This window comes from Cnephaeus nilssonii (assembly GCF_951640355.1).
Source record: "Cnephaeus nilssonii genome assembly, chromosome: 6".
Classification (NCBI taxonomy): Eukaryota; Metazoa; Chordata; class Mammalia; order Chiroptera; family Vespertilionidae; genus Cnephaeus; species Cnephaeus nilssonii.
Window position 1 is genome coordinate 86,010,830 of NC_137077.1, and position 6,891 is coordinate 86,017,720.

Below are 6,891 nucleotides of genomic sequence, written 5' to 3' on the forward strand. Positions count from 1 at the left end.
GGAGAGGGATAGAGAGTTAGAAACATCAATGAGACATCAATCAGCTGCTTCCTGCACACCCCCTACTGGGGATGTGCCCACGTGCCCACAACTAAGATACATGCCCTTGACCGGAATCGAACCTGGGACCCTTCAGTCCACAGGCGGACGCTCTATCCACTGAGCTAAACCAGTTAGGGCAATTAGTTACATTTTAATCAGTTACTACTATCTACTAGGTCCTTTACATACATCATTATTAAATTCTCACAATAATCCTTTGAAGAAAGAGCATCATCCTCATTTTATAGATAACGAACACTAAGTGACCTGCCTACCTAGCAAGTGGAAGAGCCAGGATCCAACCCAAAGCTTTTTTACAGGGCATTGTAACAACAAAGGGTGTTTTCTTTCACCCAGGAATGTACTTTGCTTTAAAGACTATATTATGTGGGTTGTTTGAAATTATTTTTAACTTTTAAATTTATGCTAGCTTTGGAACACATGCAATTAATATCACTAACCTAGTTTTATGAGAATGTTAATAGTATATCCTGCTGTTTTTTGTCACTACCAGCTTATACAAGGGTGGGCAAAAATAGGTTTATAGTTGTTTGTATGGAAAGTAACACAGTAATCTATACTAATAATAGAGGAATATGCAAATTAGCCAGGATGGTATAACGTCACATCTGAACAGCAGGGACCTGAGTCTGCATGGTTCCTGGCCGGGGTGAGGGACCTCAGGCTGCGCCCCCTGCCCAGCGGGGCTTGACAGGGACCTCAGGCCATGCCCCTGCCTGGTGGGACTTGATGGGGGACCTCAGGCTGTGCCCCCCGCCCCAGCGCCAGGCTGGGGGACCTCAGGCTGTGTCCCCCGCCCGGAAGGGCTTGACGGGTGGGGCTGGCCAGGTCTGGGTCTCCTGCGTTTTCGAAGAGCGTGTGAGTGGTGGGCGGGGACTTGACTCTAGGTCCCGCAGGGTGCCCCAGACTCTGACAGGAGGGAGATTTTCATATACATTTTACTAATTTTCTTTCATCTCTGACACTTCTATTATAGAGAAAGGGCAAATAGCAATATTAAAATACTAGAGATTCGGTGTACAAAATTTGTGCACTTGGGGCTTCCCTCAGCCCGGCCTGCGCCTTCTTGCAGTTCAGGAGCCCTCAGGGGATGTCTGAATGACAGCTTAGGCCCTCTCCTGCCACCACCGCTGCACTCACCAGCTGTGAGCTCAGCTCAGGGCTTCTGGCTGAGCACACTGACCACCAGAGGGCAGCTCCTGCATTGAGCACCTGCCCCCTGGTGGTCAGTGCATGTCATAACGACTGGTCATTCTGCCGTTCAGTCAATTTGCATATTAGCCTTTTATTATATAGGATTTCCTCTGATTAATTCCCTTTTAATTTGCACGAGTTTCGTGCACCAGGCCACTGGTCTCTCACTCTTACCTTATAATAGACAAATATGCAAATTGACCGTACCTTCGCTACACCAAGCCACGCCCACCAGGAAACCGTTGCAGGGACGTTGGGGTGTGGCGGAGCCCAAGTCCGGGAAAGCCTCGGGCGGAGGCTTTCCGGGCCTTGGGCACCAGCGGGGAGCTTGCACCGGTCGCAGGAAACCACTGGGGGTCGGCTCCTGCGATCGGTAGCAGGGACGCTGGGTGCGGCCGAGCCCAAGGCCAGGAAAGCCGCCCGAGGCTTTCCCGGCCTTGGGCACCAGGGGGAGCCTGCACCGATCGCAGGAAACCACTGGGAGTCGGCTCCTGCAATCGGTAGCAGGGACGCTGGGTGCGGCCGAGCCCAAGGCCATCGCCCAGGGCCAAGCCCCGAACCTGAAAAAGGCAGAAGGCGGTGGCCACAGCCAAGGCCTGGGTCCCCGGTGCCGGCAGAAAACTGGTGCAGGCAGCCAGGTGAATGAAGGTCTATTGCACGAATCTTCGTGCAAACGGGCTACTAGTATATATATAAAAGCCAGCGACTGGAATGCCGTAATGACCAGAACGACTGGTCGCTATGACGTCCACTGTGGCCAGCGAACTGGCCTGATGGGGGGCGGCGGGGGGCCAGCGGCCAACCCCCGTGACCCTTCCCCCAGGCCAGCTCTGCTCCTGATCAGCCTCCCACCTCGATCGAGGGGGTGGGGCCAGCAAGCCAACCTTTTGCAGCCCCTCCCCCTGGCCAGCTCTGCCCCACTGCCCACACAGCCCCTCCCCACAGCCGGCTCCACCCCTGATCAGCCCCCACCACCCTATCGGCCTGCGGCTCCTCCCCCCAACCAGCTCTGCTCCTGAATGCCCTTCCCGCACCAATCAGGAGTGGGGCTGGCCAGCCAACCTCCCATGGCCCCTCTCCCAGTTGCTGACCCCCGATTGGCTCCTCCCACCCCATTTGGTAGCTGGACCAGATGGCCCACAGCCCACAGCCCCTCCCAATGGCTGACCCCATCCCCAATCACCCCCTTCACCCCAATTGGGGGTGGAGCCCACCAGCCAATCACCTGAAACTCCTCTCCCCAGCCGACCTGGCCCTGATTGGGCCCCGGTCGGTGTGGGTTGGCTGGCCAATCTCCTGCTGTCTCCTCCCGACAGGCCCGGCCCCAATCCACCCCAATTGGGGCTGGGCTGGCCAGACCCTACCCGTGCACTGATTAGTACACTGAGCCTCTAGTTAATAATAATACAAGAATAAACTGTTTCACATATTCACTGTAAATCTTTTGCTTCACACTGTATATGGACCTTAATAGCATTGCTGCCCCTGTGATTTCTATTTAGGAGGTGAGGAATCATATTAGAGGGTGAAAGGTACTTTATTAAAACTTCTAAAATATTTGTGATGTTTTAAAAGTTGATGTGAAAAATGATTTTACATTCAAAGTCTATTTAATTCTTTTAATAAAACTAGCTGAGGTTCATGTGTTCAGTAAAATGTAAGGAATAGTGAATAGGAAAGGAAATAATGACCACCATTACCAAAAGGAAATATTTTTAAGTAGTTTACTTTTTTTCATTAACATTATTAATTTGGGGGGAAAGATAAAAGGAAAAAAGTTGATAGAATTTAGTAATTAGGAATATTTACCAGTCATGTTTGATCACATATCTTTGCAAAATAGTTTGGGGTTTTTAAGGTTGATTTATATCTAATGTTTTATAGAGCTTGAGCTATGCCATGTTATAAAAGTAGAAAGAATAAAAAAAAACTAAATGACATTTCTTTTTTCTTCAAGTACAAAGAGCTACTAAGTAGATATTTTTTAAAATATATTTTATTCATTTTTTTTACAGAGAGGAAGGGAGAGGGATAGAGAGTTAGAAACATCGGTGAGAGAGAAACATCGATCAGCTGCCTCTTGCACATGCCCTACTGGGTATGTGCCCACAATCAAGGTACATGCCCTTAACCGGAATTGAACCTGGGACCCTTCAGTCTGAAGGCCGACACTCTATCCACTGAGCCAAACCGGTTAGGGCCTAAGTAGAGATGATTCAACTGGAAGTTGCTCAAACCACACATTCATATATCAGTGCTTTGGAGAATTAACTTTCTTTTTTTTAAAAAAAAAATAAAATATTTTTATTGATTTCAGAGAGGAAGGGAGAAGGTAAGAGAGATGGAAACATCAATGATGAGAGAGAATCATTGATTGGTTGCCTCCCGCACGACCCCATTGGGTATTGAGCCTGCAACTGGGCATGTGGCCTTGACCAGAATCGAATCTGGGTCCCTTCAGTCTGCAGGCCAGTGCTCTATCCACTGAGCAAACTGGCCTGGGCTAGCTTTCATTTTTATTATACTGGAAATACAGATTAACACTGTAGTTCCTAGAATTTTGATTTTCATAGGTTGCTCATTTTTAACCTTTTGCACTCGGATGTTGAGTGTGACTCGACACGGTTAGCATTAGAATAAAGGAATCGAGAAAAAAGCAAGCGAGTGCAAAGGGTTAATTTTACTAAATAAGTACATATTCCATTACCAACATCACCACCCCTCTGCTCCTCCTATTCCCTACTAACACTAGTATTATTTAGTCATTATGAAAGATCCACATGTTTGTCTGTTGTTTTTCTCCAGATATTTAAAAATTACATAAGGTGGAACACCTATTTTAACAGAATAAATTTTGTTTCATGAAAAAATTGCTACCCAATCCTTGTTCCCATATTTCCATTGTGGAGGTGGATTAACAGACCTTAAATTGATAAAGAGGGCTCTGGCTGTTGTGGCTTAGTTGGTTGGGTGTCATCCCGTGCACCAAAGGTTGCTGGTTCAATTCATGGTTTAAGGGCACATGCCCAGGTTGTAGCTATGATCCCTGGCAGGGGGCATGCAGGAGGCAGCCAATTGATGTTATGTTATGTCTCACATCAATGTTTCTCTTCCTCTCCAAAAATCAATAAACTATAAAGAAAATTTTGATAAAGAGCATTGTTGGAGAAACCAACAGAAGGCATTCTCACATGGGTTCAATTGGAACACCCATTACCCAAAGGTAGTCACTTCAGTGTGCTTAATAAACAGAAAATATTTGGATATTCTTTAGGTAAAAATGACTAGTAGAGTAAATAGCAACAGTAAGATTAAGTTTTGAAATATTTTGAGGCCATTAATCAGTCTTTTGATCTAGTCATCAAGCTTTTATTAAATCCCTAATACATGTGAGTAGTCATTATACATTTTGCTAGGCCAATAGCAAAATATAGTCCCTTATTAGGGACGATATTATCTACCTAACTAGTATATATTGAGATACTTAATTTTTCTAATGACATTATTTTTATTTTATTTTATTTTATATATTTTTAAAAATATATTTTATTGATTTTTTTTACAGAGAGGAAAGTAGAGGAATAGAGAGTTAGATACATCGGATGAGAGAGAAACATCGATCAGCTGCCTCCAGCACACCCCCTACTGGGGATGTGCCCACAACCAAGGTACATGCCCTTAACCGGAATTGAATCCGGGACCCTTCAGTCCGCAGGCTGACGCTCACTGAGCCAAACTGGTTTAGGGCTACATTGTTTTTTTTTTAAACCATGAGCGTAATATCATGCATCATTATTTTAAAAGTTGGAGACTAAATAAATAAAAATTACCCATAATTGTCCAATACAAAGATAACATTTAACATTTTTGCTTACATTTTTCCCTTTGTTTCACTACATAAATATACTTCAAAAAAGAAAAATACGCCCAGCTGGTGTTGCACAGTGAGTGAGTGTTGACCCATGCACCAGAAGGTCGCAGGTTTGATTCACAGTCAGGGCACATGCCCAGGTTTCAGGCTCGATCCCAGAAGGGGGTGTGCAGAGCAGCGATTGATATTTTGATGTTTCTATGTTACTCTCTCTAAAATCAGTAAAAACATACTTAAAAAATAAAATAAAAAGAAATAGTATTTATTATGCATGCTGGTTGTAACTTGCTTTTTTCATTGAATATCATGATTGTTTTTGCCATATCATTAGATACTCTGATTTAATAGATGCATATTATTTTATCATCTGGTGTGTCATAATTTAATTAAATCCCTATTGTTGAGCATAATCATTGTTTCTGTTTGTTTCCTATTTTAAATAATGCTGTTATTAACAACCTGGTGGATACCTCTTCTTTTTTGAAAGATTTTATTTTTTACAGCAGTTTTAGGTTCATAGCAAAATTGAGCAGAAGAGATATTCCATGTCCCCACACATTATCACCAATTTTTACTAGAGTGATACATTTGTTACAATTGGCATACCTATATTAACATGTCATCACCCAGAGTCTATAGTTTAAATTAAGTTCATTTTTGGAGTTGTACATTCTATGGGTTTTGACAAATGTAGTATGGCATGTATCTACCATTATAGTATCATACAGAATAGTTTCACTGCCCTAAAAATCCTATTTATTCCCTTTTTCCTCCCTACCCTTGATAAACACTGATTTTTGTTGTTGTTGTTATCTCCATAGACTTGCCTTTCTATAATGTTTATGTTGGACTCATATGGTATGTAGCATTTCAGATTGGCTTCTTTCACTTAGTAGTATGCATTTAAGGTTCCTCCATATCTTTTGAAGGCTTGATAACTCATTTCTTTTTAGTGCTGAGTAATAATTCCATTGTGTGGATGTACCTTCATTTGTTTATCAATTCATCTACTGAGGACATTTTGGGTTGCATCCAAATTTTGTACTTGTGAATAAAGCTGCTATTAATATCCATGTTCAGATTTTTGGACATAAGTTTTCAATTTCTTTGAGTAAATACTAAGGAGCATGATTGCTGGATTATATGGTAAGAGAATGTTTAGTTTTGTAAGGACCTGTCAGACTGTCTTACAAAGTGGCTGGCCCATTTTGTATTCATTCATACCAGCAATGATTGAGAGTTCCTGTTGCACCACATCCTCATCAGTCAGCATTTGGTGGTGTAAGTGTTTTGGATATTGGCCACTCTGATCAGGAATCGAACCATGACCTCCTGGTTCATAGGTCAGCACCACTGAGCCACAACGGCTGGGTGGAATACCTTTTGTTTTTTTAATATAAAAAAAGACTAAATATAATAATGTTACATGCAATAAACCTTAATATCTCAAGAAAAACTATCTTAAATAATAATAATATTACATGCAATAAACATTAATATTTTATTATAAGAATAAAAGGATTTTAAATATAATAATATTACCAAAACTGTACTAACATAGTATATCACAAAAGTTGCAGGAAATATTAAAAATCTGCAAATAACAGGGTTATTTCTATTATATTCTAGTATATATTTTCCCCCCCTCTGGCTCTATTTTTGTTCATCAGTTTATGTTGTTAATTACATTCCACAAATGAGTGAGATCATATGATATTTATCTTTCTCTGACTGGGTTATTTCGCTTAGCATGATGCTTTTAA